Consider the following 24,528-nt stretch of genomic DNA (forward strand, 5'->3'; position numbering starts at 1 on the left):
TGCAGAGGTGAATGGTGGTCACTTTCAGCATCTGCTATAGTCAGGTTAGTACAGTATTTTTAGTACTGTATTTCCTTTCCTCTGCGTTCCTTTGTCGCCCGAAACTCTGCTCTCCGGGCTACTTTTATTTCCCCCATCCTGTACTACTTTGATTCCACTACGTAATAACGTTGCTGAAGATAAGAACTGCCACTGAAAACAGTTGACTGCGCAAAATACACTACTGGCCATCAAAATTGCTACACCTCGAAGAAATGCAGATGATAAACGGGTATTCATTGGACAAATATATTGTACTAGAAGTGACGTGTGATTACGTTTTCACGCAATTTGGGTGCACAGGTCCTGAGAAATCAGTACCCAGAACAACCAGCTCTGGCAGTAATAACGGCCTTGATACGCCTGCGCATTGAGTCAAACAGAGCTTGGATGGCGTGTACAGGTACAGCTGCCCACGCAGCTTCAACACGATACCTCAGTTCATCAAGAGTAGTGACTGGTGTATTGTGACGAGCCAGTTGCTCGGGCGCCATTGACCAGACGTTTCCAACTGGTGAGAGACCTGGAGAATGTGCTGGCCAGGGCAGCAGCCGAATATTTTCTGTATCCAGAAAGGCCCGCACGGACCTGCAACATGCGGTCGTACATTATCCTGCTGAAATGTAGGGTTTCGCAGGGATCCACTGAAGGGCAGACCCACGGGTCGTAACAAATCTGAAATGTAACGCCCACTGTTCGAAGTGCCGTCAATGCGAACAAGAGGTGACAAAGACGTATAACCACTGGCACCCCACACCATCACGCCAGGTGATACGCCAGTATGGCGATGACGAATACACGCTTCCAATGTGCGTTCACCGCGATGTTGCCAAACACGGATGCGACCATCATGATGCTGTAAACAGGACCTGGATTCATCCGAAAAAATGACGTTTCGCCATTCGTGCACCCAGGTTCGTCGTTGAGTACACCATCGCAGGCGCACCTGTCTGTGATGCAGCGTCAAGGGTAACCGCAACCATGGTCTCCGAGCTGATAGTCCATGCTGCTGCAAACGTCGTCGAACTGTTCGTGCAGATGGATGTTGTCTTGGAAAAGTCCCCATCTGTAGACTCAGGGATCGAGACGTGGCTGCACGATCCATTACAGCTATGGGGATAAGATGCCTGTCATCTCGACTGCTAGTGATACGACGCCGTTGGGATCCAGCACGGCGTTACGTATTACCCTCCTGAACTCACCGATTCCATATTGTGCTAACAGTCATTGGATCTCGACCAACGCGAGCAGCAATGTCGCGATACGATAAACCGCAATCGCGATAGGCTACAATCCGACCTTTATCAAAGTCGGAAACGTGATGGTACGCATGTCTCCTCCTTACACGAGGCATCACAACAACGTTTCACCAGGCAACGCCGGTCAACTGCTGTTTGTGTATGAGAAATCGGTTGGAAACTTTCCTCATGTCAGCACGTTGTAGGTGTCGCCACCGGCGCCAACCTTGTGTGAATGCTCTGAAAAGCTAATCATTTGCATATCACAGCATCTTCTTCCTGTCGGTTAAATTTCACTTCTGTAGTACGTCATGTGTAGCAATTTTACTGGCCAGTAGTGTATAACACCGGCCTAATTTATCTATAAAAAATGGCCGTAAATTTAGACTTAGGCAGCAAACAAAAAGTGAATTATTTATATCCTCGGATACGTACAATATATATTGCGGCACCTGTTCTTCGAAATATATTCACCAATCTGAAAAAAGCTTTGAAATAAGATTTGGGGAACAAACTGGTAATTCGAGTGAAAAGTTAGTTTCGAGCACTCTTTGGCAGGAGACAATACACTGTATTGCCACTAATTTCTGATACCTAAATATTCCAGAAATGAAATGAAGTCCCATGCTTCCTAACAGAGCGTAGGGGAAAACGCGGGAGACCTGCACTGCCGTATAGGCAAGGTCCTAATGGAGTTTTTTTGAAGTTGCCTTCCTCCGACAGTAATGGCACCCAGTCATCTCAGGGCAGGTGAAAATCAATGACCCTGCCAGGAATCGATCCCAGGACCCCCTGCTCGTGAAACGAGAACGCTACAGCGAGACCACGAGCGGCGGATAAATATTTCAGATTTACTTATATTTGTCTTGCCTTAAAAAGAGCACCCATAAAAAAACCGTCAACTCGCAGACTGATTTACGTCTCATAAACGTCTTATTCAGTTGCCATTACTTAAATTCCATCATTCTTACCACGCTGAAGAGACTTTGTTTGTGTAAATAATTATTAATTTTAAAGACATAGCACTGAGTATTACGTAATGCCTTATACGAGCTTTGATAGTAGCTGAAAATCTTTCGAAATTATTTGTAACATTAATTTGGACATAAGCGACTCAAATAGAAAGCAGTGTTTCTGTTTACTATAATTTGTTTAAAACTTTACAGCCAGCACTCTATATTTCAATCGCGGTACCTAGTTAAATGTTGTTTGCGACGCCGTGAGTGCGTGGCTTTCCGCGTAGGCCACGCTGTAGCTTACGGTTAGATTAGTATCGGCAACAGCAACGCTTCCTCTCCCGGTTGTCGACAGTGGAGGTAAAATGTGACTTACTTATAACAGATGTTTCTCCCTCATCATTTCAAACACAGTTTTTTGTAGCCTACCTTTAGAAATTATTAATTTAATATATACTAAGCTCCAATTTTTGATGTAAACGGTGTTAATTCTCAGGCTCAAGGATGGCATTAGCCCCCACTTTTTATGGACGTATTTACGAGTTAGAAATTTTAAATGAAATAATTTTATCTTGGAACTCTTCCATTTGGTCCGTGTTTGCATATGAAAACAGTGATATCAGAAATTGAGTCCGCCTTGATGCAAAACACCTTGTTATTCGTTTATTTCTTTATTCTCCCAAACTAGTTTCGGCGACAAATATCACCATTATCAGTGAGTTTTTTAATTTAAGACATGCAGAAAATAGCATGGTTATACAAACACAGTAGCACATTATTACATTTTTACTGTTCGTTTTTTGAAATATAGTGTTCTATGGGTGTAGTAGTATAAGTTTATATGCCAACCAGCTCCGCAGATGACGTAGAGATTGATGAAATGTATGATGAGATAAAGGAAATTATTCAGATAGTGAAGGGAGACGAAAATTTAATAGTCATGGGTGACTGTAATTCGATAGCAAGAAAAGGGAGAGAAGGAAACGTAGTAGGTGAATATGGATTGGGCGGAAGAAATGAAAGAGGAAGCCGTTTGGTAGAATTTTGCACCGAGTATAACTTAATCATAGCTAACACTTGGTTCAAGATTCATGAAAGAAGGTTGTATACATGGAAGAAGCCTGGAGATACTAGAAGGTATCAGATAGATTATGTAATGGTAAGACAGAGATTTAGGAACCAGGTTTTAAATTTTATGACATTTTCAGGGGCAGATGTGGACTATGACTACAATCTATTGGTTATCAACTGCAGATTAAAACTGAAAAAACTGCAAAAATGTGGGAATTTAAGAAGATGGGACCTGGATAAACTGAAAGAACCAGAGGTTGTAGACAGCTTCAAGGAGAGCATTAGGGAACGATTGGCAAGAATGAGGGAAATAAATACAGTAGCAGAAGAATGGGTACCTTTCAGAGACGAAATAGTGAAGGTAGCAGAGGATCAAGTAGGTAAAAAGACCAGGGCTAATAGAAATCCTTGGGTAACAGAAGAGATATTGAATTTAACTGATATATAAAAATATAAAAATGCAGTAAATGAAGCAGGCAAAAAGGAATACAAACGTCTCATGAATGAGATCGACAGGAAGTGCAAAATGGCTAAGCAGGGATGGCTAGAGGACAAATGTAAGGTTGCAGAGGCCCATATCACTAGGGTTGAGTTAGATATTGCCTACTGGAAAATTAAAGAGACCTTTGGAGAAAAGAGAACCACTTACATGAATATCAAGAGCTCAGATGGAAACCCAGTTCTAAGCAAAGACGGGAAAGCAGAAAGGTGGAAAGAGTATATAGAGGGTCTATACAAGGGCGATGTTCTTGAATAGAAATGGAAGGCAATGTAGATGAAAATGAAATAGGAGATATGACACTGCGTGAAGAGTTTGACAGAGCACTGAAAGACCTAAGACGAAACAAGGCCCCGGGAGTAGACAACATTCTATTAGAACTAATGACAGCCTTGGGAGAGCCAGGCCTTACAAAACTCTCCCATCTGGTGAGCAAGATAAATGAGACAGGCAAAATACACTCAGACTTCAAGAAAAATACAGTAATTCAAATCCCAAAGAAAGCAGGCGTTGACAGATGTGAAAATTATCGAACTAACAGTTTCATAAGCCACGGCTGCAAAATACTAACACGAATTCGTTACAGACGAATGGAAAAACTGGTAGAAGCCGACCTTGGCGAAGTTCTGTTTGGATTCCGCAGAAATGTTGGAACGCGTCAGGCAACATTGACCCTACGACATATCTTAGAAAATAGATTAAGAAAAGGCATACCTACGTTTCTAGCATTTGTAGACTTAGAGAAAGCTTTTGACAATGTGGACTGAAATAGTCTCTTTCAAATTCTGATGGTGGCAGGGGTAAAATACGAGGAGCGAAAAGCTATTTACAAATTGTACAGAAACCAGATGGCAGTTATAAGAGTCGAGAGGCATGTAAGGGAAGTAGTGGTTGGGAAGGGAGTGAGACAGGGTTGTAGCCTATCCCCAACGTTATTCAATCTGTATATTGAGCAAGCAGTAAAGGAAACAAAAGAAAAATTCGGAGTTGGAATTAAAATCCATGGAGAAGAAATGAGAACTTTGAGGTTCGCCGATGGCATTGTAATTCTGTCAGAAACAACAAAGGACCTGGAAGAGCAGCTGAACGGAATGGACAGTATCTTGAAATGAAGATATAAGATGAACATCAACAAAAGCAAAACGAGGATAATGGAATGTAGTCGTATTAAATCGGGCGATGCTGCCGGAATTAGATTAGGAAATGAGACGTTTAAAGTAGTAAACGTGTTTTGCTATTTGGGGAGCAAAATAACTGATGATGGTCGATGTAGAGAGGACATAAAATGTAGACTGGCAATGGCAAGGAAAGCGTTTCTGAAGAAGAGAAATTTGTTAACATCGAGGATGGATTTAAGTGTCAGGAAGTCGTTTCTGAAAGTATTTGTATGGAGTGTAGCCATGTATGGAAGTGAAACCTGGACGATAAATAGTTTAGACAAGAAGAGAATAGAAGCTTCCGAAATGTGGTGCTACAGAAGAATGCTGAAGATTAGATGGGTAGATAACATAACTAATGAGGAGTTATTGAGCAGAATTGGAGAGAAGAGAAATTTGTGGCATAACTTCACTAGAAGGAGGGATCGGTTGGTAGGGCATACTCTGAGGCATCAAGGGATCACCAATTTCGTATTGGAGGGCAGCGTGGAGGGTAAAAATCGTAGAGGGAGACCAAGAGATGAATACACAAAAGAGATTCAGATGGATGTAGGCTGCAGTAGGTACTGGGAGATGAAGAAGCTTGCACATGGTAGAGTAGCATGGAGAGCTGCATCAAACCAGTCTCTGGACTAAAGACCCCAACAACAACAACAACAACATGGATACTTTCATACTACCTTGTTTATTGTATGTTACATCATGTTTTAAGAATTATTGTCACTGTTTGTGACATATTTTCTGTGTGCTTTTTTTCTGTTGCCGTTTTTTACTCAGAGAACATCATGTCATCTGCAATCGTGTGAGCGACTGTTAGTAAACAAAATACTAAAAGGTGAACTTCGTATGTCAGCAGTATATACTTGGGGTTGTGGTAGTGTTGCAGAATCCATTTATTTGGTGTGTACTGAGCTGTTTCTTAGCTATTCGTGTACTCACGTTCGTTGGATGGTATGAAGCTGCTTTTATACACAGAAAAACAAAACTTTCTCACTTTTTTCTGATCCAGAATATTATGCCATCTTGTCGTTCGCCCATGTCGCGAGAGGTGTATCGCATTTGGCGAGAAAGGGTATGAAAACTGTAGCGCGAATTACGACGACTTCTTTTCATTATTTATGTCTTTGTGTGTGATGGAGAAGTGGTTCTTTTGAGTGTGTGTGCTTTCTGTTCTGTGTCCTTGGTCAGTTCTCTCAGAGCTGTAAAGAGTGTGTTGTTGCAAAGTGTTGTGTTTTCGTTTCTTACATTTTTCTCTTCGACTATAGACTTTTGTATGTAGTAATTTTCTTCTACTGTTAGTTGTCAGTATAAACTCTTGCCGTTTCTCAGAATGTTTAGCTCGTAAACGATATTAGTAGGGTTATGTTTTTTGTTCATTAGATGTTCTGCAAAAGATGAATGTGTGCTGTCACTCTATAGAGCTCTCATGTTGTAAGACGTCATGGTCTCCTGACCTTCATTGCTTAGATATTCCGCCCTCACAATCGTATTCCGCACATCAAGACGCTTCATTCGAAACCAAACTCGATAAGATCAAGGCAATGTTGTATGAATTCGTGTGAACGATATGCAAATAACTTGTAAATCGCAAATGCGCTCAGAGATTTAAATACTTGAGGCTGGCGTACTCACTCACATTCAAGACATGATGATCGCAGGGGCTTTTAGTTTGGGAGATGCAAACCGCACGCCGGGGCGCTGGTCCCTTCAGAGGACAAGTCAACGCCAAACGCCGAGGTGACCACCCATGGAGTGGACAGCGTTTGCCCGAGTGAAAGGAAGAACGACCCTGTGTTTGGCTTAAAAGCAAATTCCGCAACATTGTATGGGAGTGCCCAGCCTATGAATTCTTTTCGAATATAGCACGCAGTTTCAGAGATTTTCACAGGGAGACAGCAACCACCAAACGTCGATGCTACAGATTTCTGGATTGGTCGCCTTAAACGAAACGTCATTCTCCCGTTTTAGAAGAGCAATGCTGATTGGCAGATGATATTTCTGATGCCTTGAACTGAAGGAGTAATGGATGAGACCAAAAGATATAACTGTGCACGTCTGGCGTGGAGAGGGGCCGTTCTGTTGTCGCTCTCGGAGCGATAACACGTAACAAGAGCATGCGCGCTCGTACGTGTACTCAAAGAGTGAGGAACAAGTAGCTCCTCAGTACTTCACTGGGAGAGCACCTCTGTCAAGAGCGAATCGGAGTGCGACTCCATATTTAGTTGTTTACTGTGTTGGCTGCCACACTTATTGTGCGGTGTGAATGGACAGAGTTATAGTTAAACACCTGCGAGCGAATTTTTGAGTGGCATCATAGTGGACTGGTTATCTGACCGGTGTACCACGCCAATAGTTAGACTAGAGGCGAAAAGGAGTCCTTGACTTCATCAAGGTGTAGGGACAGTTTGATTGGTGAAGGTCAATCCAGATAGAACGAGAGTTATCTTATTTATCAGCAGCGAGCGGCGTGGACAGCAGTCATCACAGCTTACAGTATTGTGCGCTAAAGCTCTTGTGAGCCCCATATTTCCTCCACTACAGTACACTTCACTGCATTTCACACACAACAACCTCGACCGTACCTAGCAATATTCTAATGGATAATCATTCAAGTTGAGTAGGCGCGGCTCTCAGCCATTCTGCCAAGTCAATAACAATCTTAAACTTTGTATAGAAATTTCATTATCGAATCATATCCTTGAGAGGTAACTTCACATTCCGAAAAGAACCCGGAAATAACTTGTTCAATTCATAACTAAAGGAGCCATTGTGATTTCTCAGAATTTTAGTAAAATAAATAATAATTTTCGTTAGTTTCATGTTTTTCTTATACTATCTAGCACTACTCTAGTACAAAAGTGTCCCACTAGTTAGGTAATAAATTTTGTGAATTTTTGTGTCACTTCCTTACAGCGGACGACTCCAGAAGATATTTATTGCTGAAAGTCTTTCAGAATTTCTCTTTAGAACGTTAGGAGCGTCTGTCTGACTTCTGTAGTAGCGTGGGGGTGGATATTGCATCTTGTAGGAGCCACAGGGTAAAGGGTACATCTCTGATTAATCCGTTGCGCAGAATGACAGAATGGCGCACACACGCTCACAGAAAATGGCGACCCTGTCAGGATAGGTAAAATGGGTAAGCTATCAGGATAGGAAAGTGTCAGGATAGTTAGGTACGGCAGGTCACAGCAGTAGCACTTTAAAGAACTTTCTTTCATGTATTAAATAGCTATTTGCAAAGATTGGGATCAGAATTGATACAGGTTGTGAAGAAAGCAGAATTGTAGGGAAAAGGGCGTGTGTTATTGTGTTGGAAAATTTTGCATTTTTTTACGATTTTTGTGTAGCTGTTAGGGCATAGGATTTTCAGGTGATAGGCATAGACGCAGAGTGAATTAAGAAATAACATTTTTCTCCCTTTTCAAGCGCACAGGTGGAGATTGGAGACTGTAGCAGAGCAGACAGAACATTAGCTGGCAGACAGAACATTAGCCGAGAAGTCACGACGTTGTTGTTGTTGGTTCAACCAACTGGTAAGTGGTCATACAGTTTTGTAGAGAGGGTTGTGGTGTGTTGAAAGAATTTTATTGTTAACGAGAGCGCAAGCCAAAAGGTTACGTGAGAGAAAGCAATTAGACAAGATGGGGAAGAATCAACCAGATAGACAGCAAGTAAACGAGCTTATTGAGAACAGGTCACAAGGTGAACCTAAGAATAGGACAGACGGTAAATCAGAGAATAGGACAGTCGGGGAACTGCAGAATCAGCAGTCTCAATTAAACAAGGATAACATTGAGACAGATGGGAATGGAAGGAACGAAACATCGAATTTCCAAAATATGAAATTCCAGGTAGGGCACATTCTGAGCCAGAAATAGACAGTCCACGCAGGAAATGGCAAAGATTAGAAGCGAAACGAGCGCAGTAAACGCGTTTGTTTGCCGCATATTCAGGGACAGAATACGCGTCAATACGATCAATGAACCGGCAGTTAGCTAACGTTCAAAGAAAAGTAGACAGTGAGGAAGAGGGGGAACATTTAGAATACGTCGAACCTATCGTACACAGTCTAAATATGCCCCAACAACACAGACAGAATTTTGTGGAGTTACGAGCGCCACGGAAAGGTTCGTAACAGACGCAACTGTACTTGCAAACACAAGACATACAAAACAGAGAGGGTGGAATGCGGAGTTGTTTGCGCCACGTAATGGTTCAATGACAAACGCAACTAGTCCTCAACGCAGACAGCACGGGTTATTGCAGTTATCAAACTTAGAAACGCCACAGCATAGCCCAGTATACGACGTAACTGACCGAATACAAAACAATATATCGAGAATACATAGTTCAGCAGAAGGTAGTGTTACAGGACAGCACGCGATCATGGAGATGTTAAAAAAAATGAACGCTAGTATGACGAAACAGAATCAGGATATTAATACACAGATACTGAAACAGGATCAGGCTATTAATACACAGATGACAAAACAGTATCAGGAATTGAAACAGGATAATCAGAACTTGAGACAAGAGATTAAGACACAGATCCAACAGGTTAATATCCAGATGGAAGAAGGGATCGCCAGAATTGATAGTCAGATCACTCAGATAAACAAAGACGCGAAAGAATATAGAGAAAGAATTTAGGTACTAACACAAGGTCAGCAGCAATTACGCACTGACGTGGACAAGGTCCAATTGGACATCGTAAACGTTGACAAAAAGGTGTAAAGTTTTACGAAAAAAACCACTCGAACAGCAATACAAATTTCGGAAGAACAAGCAATTCAAAGCAAGGTCGCAAAGGTTGCACTGAAAAAATATGATCAGCGGATCAATAAAATAGAACTTAAAAACAAAGATCAATTTGTAAAGCTTCGAACAGAGTTGATACAAACTATCGAAGAAAAGATCGAGACCGATTACACCTATAGCGAAACAACTGACACGTCAAGCACTAATTCAGTACACGAACACGCCCCGTGTAAGAAAGTTCAAGTAGAACCAAGGCTAGACGTAACACTCGCGTAGGAATCGAAACAGAAAACCCCGATTAAAGTAATACATAACATGCCACAGGACCAGGCACAGTATCTAGAAAAACGGAACACATACATTCAGCCGATACCAATCGAAAGACAGGCAACAGAAGCAGTAAGTCCAATGACACAACATAATAGCAGCACAGGTACCATACCACAAACAACGAGAATAGAAACACACGAACAACACCTTTGTTCACCAATGATACGGTATGATGCGGATATGAGTCAGAAAATTGAGAATAGGCAGACAGGCAGTAGATTACCAGAGAATAAACACGACGACACAAGCAGTGGCAGATTATTTGAGTCCATGAATCAGCCACAAACCGGATTTATGAGTAGATATGATACAGATCACTTCCTTACAGTTAAAAAATTTCAACATTTCAAGGAAGAAGGCGGTAGCTTGCATGCACGCACATTCATCGATCAATTTCAAGTGGCTTACCAAACTACTGGAGCGTAGCTCACAAACTTGATTTCATTTGTGCACACATGTCAGGGACAGTAGCAGAGGTGATGCAAAAGATCGCGGCTACCTGTACATCTTACCTACAGTTCAGAACAGCAGTTCTCGAAAGATATTGGTCTAAGGAGGCGCATAACATAATTAAATACGAGTTACTTCAGATGACACCATATGAAAACTCTGGAGAGAAAAGCGTGGTAAAATTCTTTGATACAATGGACAAAAAGAATCAATGCCTAGACAAACCATACAGCAATGGAGATCTGATACGTCGATGTAGAATGAAATTACCGGTAAAGTATCAACAGGCGACAGTAGGAAAAAATGAAAATACCGAAGAATGCAAAGAGATTTTAAGGGAACTTGAGTTTATGTTTAAAGAAGACGAGGTGAAAGAAAACAGAAAGGAAAGGGAACAGCAAAAGGAGAGGACTAGGAACGAATATTCCAATAATAATAATCGTAATCCTAACCCCAATAATTTCAAGCAATTTAACAGACAAGGACAGTGGCACAATGGAGACAATTGGCATATAAACGATAACCAGAATAATTGGTACCGAAATAGGAACGGTAATGGTCACTCATGCAGTGGCGGATATGGGTTTAGGAATCAAAATGCCAACGGTCGAGGGTACTTTGAAAGAGGTCACGAGACCAGGGCGCGAATAATTACCCAGGAAATTATGGTCCCCAGAGACAAGAACAACACAGCAAAGAGAAACCAGACGTAGAAGTTAGGCAACCGAATACTGCAAAACGTAAAGATTGACGTGAAAAATGCAGGAGAGGTTAGGCAAACTAACGTCCACCCTATCTTATACTAACCACTAAATAATAAAAAAATTAAGAATCAACAAAATAACACATTAAGTAAAAGAAAAAGAGACACAATACACACTATCAATCTCTTGTAGTATCAAGTACACTACAACATGCACACAAACAGCGAATGGTACACAACAATTAAAAGATTGAAGAAGTGATAGGACATAATTAGAATAAAGAAAAGAAATCATATATATATAATAATTTTTGCCACTATCAGAAAACTTCTGCAGAGTATAAAATGAGAGGTTTTTTGTAAATAACAAATATATGTAAAACAAAAAGTGTAAATATTTCTACGCGTCAGAGGGACCTCGCCACCAACACCAATCACCAGCTCCCATAACACCAGATGCTTCGAGATAGCCACGGAGAGGGTACAGACATGTTGAGAAAGCACTTAGGGCAATAACAACAACATGAAGACCAACGCCACACTGGAAATGCAGGTTGCAACCAGGTTGGACTTCAGGAGGACAACGCGCAGCACGGACATATCACATGTCACGTCACTGTTACACAACGGAAGAGCGTGGGGAGAATCATAATACGACAAGACAACAATGAAGGTACAAAAAATTATTAAGACCTACAAACTCATCAAGTAACATTTGGAAAGGCAGTCAGATCCTACAAATCCTATATCACTTCTACACTAAAATTCACATATTCCTAGCCCAAGAAGAACCGTAGAATGCAAGAAAGAAGAGAAGAACAGAAGATGCAAGATGAAGAAGGGATGAAGACAGCATGAAACCTTTCTCTCCTATCCTACAAAGCAAATTGCTACAAACGTCTTTCCATGAAATTTGAGGCATGACAACTACTATAACCACCTCTCCAAAAATAAACCTTGAATCGTCAAACAAATACAAGCGAACGGCAAACGGAATATTAAGTAGTACCAACCAATATTATCTAGAAATAAATTCAGCAAACTGAACAGTATTGTCCCTACTACATCATCAAATTGCCATACCGAACCAGGTGTGAAGTGCCAAGACGTTACAGCACAATATTGGGTAACGATCGTAGATAGTCAACTGCAATCATCGAACTGCCATACCGTCCCAGGTGTGACAGCAAAGACATCACTGTTTATGCAGTAGACCATAGTCATCATCATCGGTTAGAAGTACCACTCCATAATGACAATGTCAACAAGTAAGACCCGGCATCACTTGCTGGAGTGCTTCTCTCATGATTTGTGACACCCACACAAATGACAGAATAGCACCCTCACGCTCACAATCTGCTCTGTGTACCTCGTTCGGCAGTTTCTGCTTGTTTGTCCTGTCTATGTACTGAGCCTGACAAGAGTTGCAAGTGAGTTGATATATTCCAGCGCTGCTGAATCTGTCTGAGGTTTTTCTGACTGGTCGTAGTCTTTTCTGAACAGTATTGTTTGTTCTGAACGTTATTGGGATCCCTTCCTTTTACAAGATGTTTCCTATTCTGTGTGATATTTTGTTATTGTATGTTAGTGTTTACCATCTCTCTCTTTTTTTCTGAAGTGGTGTGGTCTGCTGTGTTGTATGCATGCTTCAGTTTTGCCTTATTGTTGAGTTTGTTTATGATGTCTGTTTTTTAGTCGTTTTCAACAGCAATTTGATTGATCGTATTTAGTTCCTGTGTGTAGTTTTCTGATTTAAGAGGTGTTCTGTTTATCCTGTGGAGCATGGGTGTGAAACTGGCGTATTTATGCGCTGTCGGGTGGTTGGATGAGCTGTGGATAACAGTGCTTGTGGATGTGGGTTTTCTGTAGATGGAGAATTCATATTGGTGGTTGTTTCTTGCGATTCTAAGATCGAAGAAATTTAGTTTGTTGTTTTTTTCTGTTTCCATTGTGAACTGGAATTGTGGGTGTACTGTGTTGATTTTACCGTGTAGCTCTTCTATGCAGTTATGTGTTTCATCTACAAGACAGATTATGTCATCCACATGTCGGTACCAGTAGATTATTTTGTATCCTCCTTGTTTTACAATGTTATTGAATATTGTGTTCTCTATATGGTCCAAGAAAATGTTGGATAAGGTTCCACTGATGGGGGATCACATTCTTGCAAATAGAAGTTTTTGTTGTTGAAAGTAAAGTAGCTTTGTTCTGTGATTAGCGTAAGAATGGATGAGATTTAATTTATTTGTACGTCTGGGAATTTCTTGCATTTTAGCTGTTGCTCTATAATGTTTATAGTTTCTTCTGTGGGTTTGTTTGTGTACATGGATGTTATGTCAAAAGATACCAGTTTTGCCGTTGGGGAGATGTTGACATTCTTAATTTTCTCTATTATGTATCCTGTGTTTTTGAGGCTTCTGTTGTTTGTGTATGTGTAAGTTTTCTGTATGAATGTGTGCATGTGTCTCCCTAGTAAGATGGGGCTTTTCTGAAGTCAACCACAAGCCTGACTGGGATGAGAGGTTCGTGGACCTTTGGCAGGCTTGTTAAGGGGGTTCTTTTGGGTCATTCTTTTTGTCTGGTTCCGTGTCAAGTTGTGTATGATGTTTTTTAGAGAGTCTTCACGTTTCTTTGGTATCTTTGTATTGGGCCACTGGTTAGCTTGTTTATTTTATTCTCGGCCAGAAATGTTTCTGTTTTCTCAATGTATTCTGCCTCTGTTATTAATACTAGAGCATTCCCTTTGTCTGCCTTGATGATGAGAGCATTATCTTGTTATAGTTTTCTGTGTATACTGTTTATGGTTTTCTCAGCAGATTTTGGTGGTGTTTGTTGCTGAAACTAGTTTGGGAGAATAAAGAAATTAACTAATAACAAGTGGGACTCAGTTCCTGATATTACAATTTTAAATGACTTGATGAGAATGTTGGGGAGTATGATTGTTCCGGCTTTTAAACAATCGCTTTTATGGGTTTCCTGTAAGTAAACACAAGCTCAATAACTTTTCCATTCCATTATCTGCATTACCGAATTTCTAATAAGTTGTTTTAGATATTTGTGTTCAAATAAACACCTGATGGTGCAAATATACTTTGCTAAACAGGTAGTGTCTTTGAATAAAGATTTTAAACAGTTGCAGCGGTTTATCTTTTTCAACATAGAATATTTCGACTATGAGTATTCACAACCTGCAAAATCTTTTGTTCTGCAGTCTCGTCTTATACACGCTTGGTTTAAGCATGTTGCTAGGTGTATTGTCGCAAGCAAGCAAGCAAGAACAAACGGCACAGCTTTTATGGGCAGTCATAGACATCGGCGACTGCTGCGCGCTGTCAGATACGTTATTACTCTTGAACAACACACCACAAGGTGCTGAGACAACTCAGGAACATTACTCGCGCCTGACACGCTTTCAAAGGCTGGCTAACTCCTACTGTGTAATCCACCCGTCACATACATTCATCAACAGTCTCACTTAGTGCAATGAAACGTCAACTGCACGATGGACTACCAGATAAAGGTCAGCTGAGGGCGTACGACTGCAATCAGTAGATGTACGCGTGTGTATGGTGTCGCAGCAAGGTACAGTATACCGTGCGCGGTGTCTGTAGTACAGGAAGACCGTGGTCGTTCCGTGATGCAGCATTTGACAAGAACCAAGATATTTGCTGTCTATAGGATAATATATGAGTGGATTTCGGCGGAGCGCTTTTCTTTCAGACCGGAACTATCTATCAATTTTACGCCTAAATTAGGACTGCTTGTTTGGTTTCCATACTTGTTAATTCACTCCTGTTGGTACTTGTCTTGCCATTTTCTTGCACGTTTCACTTCTTTGCACTTTTCATCGGTCTTTCTCGAAAAACGTCTGTTATTATGCGTATATATTATGTGTAATGTTACCAACTGCCTCGATGTCCTTTTTGTCGTCTTTATGTTTTGATGGCTATAAGCAGCTTTTGCGTCATCGTCGTCGCTATGTGTGTGTGTGTGATTTTTATAGTAATTATGTTTTATTTTTATTTTGAATCATTATAGAATTGGTGATGGTGGTGGTAGGGGGTAGGTGTGTCGATGAGTTACAGTTTCGCAGTCAAGCAAAGCAAGACTAATCGAGACCGACCGCCGTATCATCCTGTGACAATGTCGCCACAGGGATGCAATACTGATGGCCGTGGGGTTAGCAGACCGCATTCCCAGCCGTTTCTGCTTTTTTGGCCATCGAGTCGCTCTCTTCAGTCATTTTCGTCCACTTACTATCACCTCGATGGGCTCGAGTTACTGGACAATCCTACCCAGGCGCACGAACATCATCATAGACCTGCATCCTCTTAACTCCTCGATTAAAACTAACAAATTCAGAGGCGACAAATTTAAGAAGTTCCTCAGATGGCATCATGTGGCTGAGTGCACCCTAGTCCAGTCCTCCCAGCAAGGAAAAATCTCTCACAGTACTGGGAATCGAGCCCGGCTCCTCCGCACTTCAGCCACACATGTTCATTACTAACAAGAGAGAGAGGTCCAATCCGACATGTCCAAAGCTGCCCTCAAATTTTTTATACAGTAAGAATACACTGAAAGAAACACTATGTTATAATTTTAGCTGCTAAGACACAGTGCAAGTGCCGGCCGAAGTGGCCGTGCGGTTGAAGGCGCTGCAGTCTGGAACCGCAAGACCCCTACGGTCGCAGGTTCGAATCCTGCCTCGGGCATGGATGTTTGTAATGTCCTTAGGTTAGTTAGGTTTAACTAGTTCTAAGTTCTAGGGGACGAATGACCTCAGCAGTTGAGTCCCATAGTGCTCAGAGCCATTTTGAACACAGTGCAAGTACTTTTTTAAGAAGTGTTGAAAATTACCAAATTCGTAATTCGCTAGGCGGCTGGAGAAAAGTACACCCCTAGCTTAGCCATAGCAGACAGCGCCTCCGCAAAAACCTCAACCACACACCCTTGATTGACGGAACACCGATAAACAGATAACACTGCACACTGTGATCGTCATTTGTAAAGAGAATTTCAGTTTCCATTTATAGTTTACAGCTGACACAATTACTATTTGCTCGAACTTGCGACTTATGTAATATCCGTAATAGTTAGTAGTTCCCTTTTTCGGTATCGCTGTGCACTAGCAATGGACGTAAAACTGAATCAATTTTCATCGTGCTTTTTTGTATATGTCTTGCTAATAACATGTATCTTTGTGCATGTTCCAGAGTTTCACAGTAACGTGGCATCCAATTAATGTTTTCATTATACAGCCTCGCATAGATTAAGGTCGTGTATGCAGTCGAAATCACCTACTTCTCTTGAAGATTTGTATATGATTTATTTACTAGAGAATTTCTTGTACACTCATTCGAATGATGTCGAAATTTCGAAACAAATTGTGTGAACACTGAAAAAACAAGAAATAACCGACTTTTTCGTGAATTGCGGTTCTAACGACGACTCTTGTGTTAATGAAGTCCAGAGCGAAAGTACAGTAACTTCATAGCTCAAAGAAAAGTTCTAGGACATGAAGACATAAGCTTGAAGTTCTCTGAGGCAGTGTGCAGTTCTGTTGAAGAGGAATGTAGGTACAAGGAAGATAGCTGAGAAGAAACCATGAATAACAGAAGAAACACTTCATTTGATCGATAAAAGAGCGAAGAACAAAAATGTTCAGGGAAATTCAAGAATACAGAAATACAAGTCACACAGGAAAGAAATAAATCGGAAGTGCAGCTAAGCTAAAGCGAAACAGCTGCATGAAAAATGTGAGAAATCGAAAAAGAAATGATTATAGGAAGGACTCACACAGCATATAGAACATTTGAAATAACTTTCGGTGAAATCAAAAGCCAAGGTCGTAACATTAAGAGTGCATTGTTAAATGCAGAGGGGAGAGCGGATAGGTGCAGAGAGTACGTTGAAGTTCTCTATAAGGGGAACACTTGTAGAAGAAGAAACAGGAGTCGATATGCAAGTGATGGGGTATTTGGTATTATAATCATAATTTAAAAGAGCTTTGGAAGACTTGAGATCGAACAGGCCTTAAGGCAGAAGGGATAGACAACATTACATTAGAATTTCTAAAATCACTGGGGGAAGAGGCAACAGTGTGTAAAAGGTATGACACTGGCGATATATCATTAAACTCATAGAAAAAAATCATCCACACAATTTGGAAGATTCCACGAGCGAGAATAATCATACAATCAGCTTCAGAGCTCCTGCATTCAGTTTGCTTACAAGGATAATTTACAGAAGAATGAAAACGGAAATAGACCAAGAACGAAGTGCATGCATTAAAACTGATGGAAGATAGCGATGTAGTCTTTCGCCCTTGTTGTTCCATATAGACGTCGAAGAAGCAATGACGGAAACAAAAGAAAGTTTCAAAAGTGGGATTAAAATTCGAGGTGTAAGACCACCATTGATAAAATTCGTTGATGACATTGCTCTCCTCAGTGAAAGTGAAGGCGATCTACGGGATCTGCTGAATGGAGTGAACAGTCTAATGAGTACAGAATGTGGATTGAGAGTAAATCGAAGAAAGACGAAAATAATGAGAGGTAGCGGAATTGAGAACAACGAGAAACGTAACATCAGAACTGGGGACTACGAAGGAGATGAAGTTACTTAATTGTGCTACCTAGGCAGCAAAATAACCGACGACGGGCAGAGTAAGGAGGACATAAAAAGCAGACTAGAGCTGGCAAAAAGGGAATTCCTGGCCAAGAGAAGTCTTACTAACAGTAAAAATAGGCCTTAATTTGAGGATGAAATTTTTGAGACTGTAGGTTTAGTATACAGCATTGTATGGCAGTGAAACATGGACTGAGCGAAAAGGGGAACAGAAGAGAATCGAAGCTTTTGAAATGTGTTGCTACTGAAGAATGTTGAAAATTTAGGTGGAGTGATGAGGTACGGAATGGGGTAGTTCCCCGCAGGATGAGCGAGGAATGGAATACTGATAAGAAGGAGGGACAGGGTGGTAGAGCATCTGTTAACACATGAGGAAATAACTTACGTAGTACCAGAGGAAGCTGTGGAGGGTAAAAACTGTAGAGGAAGTCAGATATTGGAATACATACAGCAAATACTGTAACTGACGACGGAAGTTGCAAGTACTACTCAGAGATGAGGAGGAAGAGAGTGAGAAAGAGAGAAGAGAGAGAGAGAGAGAGAGAGAGAGAGAGAGAGATAGCTCTGTGCTATGTCAGCTTGTATTGTTAAACTTCAGTCATTTGTTCATTGTCAATCAGTATCATCACGTTTTACGAATTTGATCATATGTTCCTGGTACGTAGCATGATATGGAGAACAACGGCAACGACCATTTATTATTTTGTCCGGTATGCCTTGTGCAAGGGAAATGTTTCGTCACCCCATACACAATTTCTGTGACGATAACAGAGAATAAGTAATAAAATGTTTCGTAGTTCAGTAAAATAGACGTTATTCAAAAATGGTCGTAACAGCTGTGTTACTGGAGTTTTTACAAAATGTTTTATTTCAAGAGATCCAAGTTCTGACTGATGGAATCGTCTGTAATTGAACATAATATGCTGCCTTGTTTTTGTTTCCTCTGCCAGTCACTTATCTGTAACAGTTTAGCTGTCAATATGAAATGCTAGTATTCAAAAAATTCACGATTTGAATTATTTTTGGTATGGTTTACGTGCTTAAAATTCTCGTGTGCGCATTTTGGACTTCGCGCTAAGTGGTGCTACCTACGTTCTCTTGTCAAGGCTCTCTCTGCATATTCGCCGGATCGCGCTCTAGGCCGGGTGGATTGTACAACCGCTGTTACAAGCGGCAAAACTGAGCATCTTTAACATTTTTTAAACACTTTCAAGCGCCTTAGCACCTAAAATTTCGACAGTACATTTCCATCAGGGTATTCCTCCGGTGAGAAAAATTTCTGGGTAGGTTTTGACTTGTGAGGCTGGACCATTCTCATAAAAACTACGAAGGCTGACGTTGTTTTGCATGGATTCTCTGTATTTTTGATTTGATCGTTCCTTTGAGGACCGTCATCAATGAGTTGTTTCCTAAACTGAGGTGACAAGTGTCAGGACATAACGATTTTCACCTATAGAGATGGCGGTGTAAAAGGGCAGTGCGTTGGCGGAGCCGTCATTTGTACTCGAGTGACTCACGTGAATGGGTTTACTGCCGCACAACGGGAATTAACAGACTCTGAACGTGGAATGGTAGTTCGAGCTAGACGCATGAAACATATCATGTCGGAAATCTTTAGGAATCCGAGATCCACAGAGTCAAGGGTGTGCCAAGAACACCAGATTTCAGGCATTAGCTATCTCCATGAATAAAGCAGTGGTCGACGGGTTTCACTTAACAAACGACAGCAGCTGTGATCGCATAGAGCTTTCAGTGCTAACAGACAACCAACACTGAGTGAAATAACAGAAAAAAATCAATGTGCGAAGTACGACGAACGTATCCGCTAGTACAGTGCGGCAAAATTTGGCCTTAATAGGCTAAGGCAGTAGAAGACCGACGAAAGTGCCTTTGCTAGCAGCACGACACGCCTGCAGCGTATCTCCTGGACTCGTGACCACATCGGTTCGACCCTACACCGTGGTGTGGTCAGATGAACCGATTTCTGTTGGTAAGGGCTGATGATGGGGTTCGAGTATGGCGCAGACACTAAGAAGCTATGAATCATAGTTGTCAAGTTATTGAGCAAATTAGTGGCAGCTCCATAATGGTATGGATTTTGTTTACATGGTCCAACTAAACCGATCATTGACTAGAAACGGTTGTGTTCGGCTACTTGGATACCTTTTCCAGCTTTTGAACCATAAAATTTTTTGGATGACAATGTGCCATGTCACAGAGCCATAACTGTTCGCTATGGAAACATTCTGCACAATTTGAGCGAAACATTTGGCCATCGAGATCATCTGACACGAACCCTATCAAACATGCATTGAACGTAATCAAGAGGTCAGCTCTTGCACGAATCATTACAGCCACAACACTTTCACAATTATGGACGGCTATAGAAGCTTACGTCTAAGGGTAGGGTCTTTGATTCGTAATCAAAAACATCTTCGGTCCCGCGTTCGAATCTCACCGCTGCTTAAATTTTGATTAATAATCAGCATTGGCGGCCGAAGACTTCCTGCATAACAAGTCACACTCATTCTGCTAACGGCCTTGTCAAAGAGGGCGGAGGAGCGGACTGAGATTCAGGGCAATCTCTTGTCCTAGGGGTGGGAAACTGCCGCTAAAGGTGGAAGAATAAGCAATTATAAACGGCATGAGGAAGAAGAAGGCAGTGGATACCATTGCATTAAAGACACAGGACATGTGGCCCGTAATCGAAGTAGTGTCATGATGATCCCTCCATTGGCAAAAGATTCCGAAATAGTCCCTCATTCGTATCTCCGGGAGAGGACGGCCAAGGGGGAGGTTACCATGAGAAAAAGAACAAATAATCAACGATAGAATAACGTTCTACGAGCCGGAGCGTGGAATAACAGAAGCTTGAACGTGATAGGGAAACCAGAATTTTTGAAAACGGAAATGCAAAGGAACCATCTAGATATAGTAGGGGTAAGTGAAGTGAAGTGAAGTGGAAAGAAGACAAAGATTTCTGGTAAAATATCAACAGTAGCAGAAAATGGTGTAGGAAGGTATGGCAGATAATGTATTACTGTGAACAGCTCAGTGACAGGGCTGTTCTTATCAGAATCGACAGCAAACCAACGTGAACAGCGATAGTTCAAGTATACATGCCGACGTCGTAAACTGAAGATTAAGAGGTAGAGAAAGTGTATGAGGATATTGAAAGAGTAATACAGTATGTAAAGGGAGATGAAAATCTAATCTAACTGGAATGCAGTTGTAAGGGAAGGAGTAGAAGAAACGGTTACAGGAGAATATAGGCTTGGGATACGGAATGAGAGAGGAGAAAGACTGAGTTCTGTAAGAAGTTACAGCTAGTCACAGCGAATACTCTGCTCAAGAATCACACGAGGATGAGGTATACCTGGAAAACCCCAGTTGATACGGGACGATTTCAGTTAGATTACATCATGGCCAGACAGAGATTCCGAAATCAGATACTGGATTTAAGGTGCACACAGGAGCACACATAGACTCAGATCAGAACACTGTACTGATCAAGAGTAGCCTGAAGTTTAATACATTTGTCAAGAAGAATCAATATGCAAAGAAGTGGGATATGGAAGTACTAGGAAGTGACGAGATACGCTTGAAGTTCTCTAAAGCTATAGATACAGCAATAAGGAATAGTTCAGTAGGCAGTTCAGTTAAAGAGAAATGGACATCGCTAAAAAAGGGCCATCACAGAAGTTGAGAAGGAAAACATAGGTAGAAAGAACATAACTGTGAAGAAACCATGAGTAACAGAAGAAATACTTCAATTGATCGATGAAAGGAGGAAGTACTAAAAATGTACCGGGAAACTCAAGAATACAGAAGAAAAGGTCGCTGAGGAATGGAATCAACAGGAAGTGCAGGGAAGCTAAGACGAAACGGTTGCAGGAAAAATGTGAAGTCATTGAAAAAGAAATGATTGGCGGCAGGACTGAGCAAACCTTGAATACGATGACATTAAAAGTAAGGGTGATAACAGTGCAAAGGGAATTCCACTGCTAAATGCAGAGGACAGAGCGGATGGCTGAAAAGAATACATCGAAAGCCTATATGAGGGGGAAGATTTGTCTAGTGTGATAGAAGAAGAAACAGGAATCAATTTTGAAGAGATACGCGTTCAAGTATTAGAACCAGAATTTAAGAGAACATTGGAGGACTTAAGAACAAATACGCAGAAGGGATAGATAACATTCCATCAGAATTTCTAAAATTATTGGGGGAAGTGACAACAAAACGACTATTCACGTTGGTGTGTAGAATGTACCGGTATGGGTCTGGCGACATACCAACTGACTTACGGTATAGCATCATCCACACAATTCCGCAGACGGCAAGAGGTGACAAGTGCGAGAATTCTCACACAATCAGCTTAACAGCTCATTCATGCAAGTTGCTTACAAGAATAATACACAGAATGATGGAAAAGAAAATTGAGGATGCGCTATATGACGATCAGCTTGGCTTTAGGAAAGGTAAGGTAGGAGAGAGACAATTCTGACGTTGCGGTTAATAATGGAAGCAAGACTAAAGAAAAATCAAGACACGTTCATATTATTTGTCTACCTGGAAAAAGCGTTCGACAATGTAAAATGGTGAAAGATGTTCGAAATTCTGAAGAAAGTAGGGATAAGCTATAGGAGAGACAGGTCATATACAATATGAACAACAGCCAAGAGGGAATAATAAGAGTGGACGGCCAAGAACGAAGTGCTCGTATTAAAAAAGGTGTAAGACAAGGATGTAGACTTTCGCCCCTACTGTTCAATCTGTACATTGAGGTAGCAATGATGGAATTAAAAGAAAGGTTCAGGAGTGAAATTAAAATTCAAGGTGAAAGGATATCAATGGTACGATTCTCTGATGACATTGCTTTCTTGAGTGAAAGTAAAGATGGGATGAAGTCTAATGAGTACAGAGTATGGACTGAGAGTAAATTGGTTGCAGTAATTCCTGAAACCTGTAACAAGACTGTCGCAGTGTTCCAAATCCAGAATGGATAAAAGATTTAAATCGAAGAAAGATGAAGGTAATGAGAAGTAGTAAAAATGAGAACAGCGAGAGACTAAACATCAGGATTGATGGTCGTGATGTAGATGAAGTTAAGGAATTCTGCTACCTAGGCAGTACAATAGCCAAAGACGGATGGAGCAAGGAGGACACCGAAAGCAGACTATCAATGGCGAAAATGGCATCCTGGCCAAGAGAAATCTACTAATATCAAATATCGGTTTTAAGTTGAGGAAGAAATTTGTTAGGATGTAAGTCTGGTGTACAGCATTGTATGGTAGTGAAACATGGACTGTGGGGAAACTGGAACAGAAGAGATACGAAGCATTTGAGATGTGGTGCTACAGACGAATGTTGAAAATTAGGTGGACTGATAAGGTAAGGAATAATGAGGTTCTGCGCAGAATCGGAGACGAAAGGAATAAGTGGAAATCACTGATAAGGAGAAGGGACTGGATGAAAGGACATCTGTTAAGACATGAGGGAATGGTTTCTATGGAACTAAAGGGATCTGTAGAGGGCAAAAACTGTAGAGGAAGACCGAGACTGGAATATATCCAACAAAGAATAGAGGACGTAGGTTGCAAGTGCTACTCTGATATGAAGAGGTTGGCACAGGAAAGGAATTCTTGGCGGGCCGTATCAAATCAGTCACAAGACTGATGGGAAAAAAAAGAGGCAGCGTGGCCCCTTATTGCTCCAGGGGACTACTAACGACGTGTTGAGTCTATGCTATATCGAGTTTCTGCACAACGCCGGACAAAAGGAGATCTGGCATGAATTAAGAGGTATCCCATGACTTTTGTCACCTCTATGTTGGTTTGACCGTTAATTACTCACTAGTTAATTTTAAGTGTATCAGATTTCTCTCGTAATGTTTGCATTTCTCTATTAGAGTTGTTGAGTCGAATAACTTTTGCATATTGCTTCATAGTTTTTTCAATTTTCAGCTAAAACTGAATGGTTCTATTCGTACGTCCAGCTTCTTATATTTTCTTTACTCTCCTTTTTTAAATATTTGAGTTTTACACCTATGTTTAATGATTTTCAGTCTCAATAGTTTAACTTATGTGTATCTTACGTACTTCTTGGAGATTATCTAATTTTTCTGTAGCGTGTATGTGTGACCGGAGACTGTTCCTTGTTCTGCATGCCATGCGGAAGCCTTTCTTCCTCAATATGTTTGTGTTTCTCTGGGTACATGGATGTGTGTGTGTGTGTGTATGTTGTTGTGTACTGTTCATTTATTGTCAATCTTCTCGTTAGTGATTCTGTTGTCTGTGACTGTATGTACTAACAGTATCTCTGTTGCTTGAGGAGTTTTCTGACCTTTTACATTCAGCTTGTTTTACTGTAAATGAGAGCTGACCCTTTTATTCAGATTTTTTTTTGTGTATGTGGTCGCTTTGCCCGTTGTATTGAGCTGTGTTGTGTTGTTCCAAATTCTTTTTAACAGTTTCATCTGTTGAGTGAGATTTCATTAAGTCTTTGTGTAATGCTAGTTTATTGTTTTGTTAGTGATTTTATGTGACGTCTACAGTTGTGTCTGTTGTTTGTTTTCTGTGACTATTAAATCTCCAGTCTCCTGAAAAGACGGAATTTATACCCTAACAAAATGCAGTATTCTATTTCGTGACAAAGGAAAGACGGAAATTCAGACAAAAACTTCCTGATAATGCTGAACTGC

This window comes from Schistocerca serialis, chromosome 1 (assembly GCF_023864345.2).
Source record: "Schistocerca serialis cubense isolate TAMUIC-IGC-003099 chromosome 1, iqSchSeri2.2, whole genome shotgun sequence".
Classification (NCBI taxonomy): Eukaryota; Metazoa; Arthropoda; class Insecta; order Orthoptera; family Acrididae; genus Schistocerca; species Schistocerca serialis.